Here is a 292-nt window from a genome sequence, read left to right on the forward strand (position 1 = left end):
TTCATGGTCTCGCCGGGTGCGTGGGGCTGTCGCTGACACCCGGACAAAAGCCGGGAACGGGTGCCCCGGCCCCATGCACCGCGAGTGAGGGAAGAGGGACGAGGCAGGGAGGGGGTTAAAGCAGATCCTCCTGGAGCAGGAGGCTGGATCGCGCCTCTCCTAATAGACTGCGGCAAAGCGGGAGGCCGGGGGCACTGCCTGGGCCCTACCGCAGGATTTTTATGTGGCCGGGAGCCGCGCAGCGTCGTGGCGGCTGTTTCTAGAAAGAGCAGCTCGCTGCCGCAGCGGAGGG

Source organism: Buceros rhinoceros, unplaced genomic scaffold (assembly GCF_000710305.1).
Source record: "Buceros rhinoceros silvestris isolate BGI_N320 unplaced genomic scaffold, ASM71030v1 scaffold20897, whole genome shotgun sequence".
Classification (NCBI taxonomy): Eukaryota; Metazoa; Chordata; class Aves; order Bucerotiformes; family Bucerotidae; genus Buceros; species Buceros rhinoceros.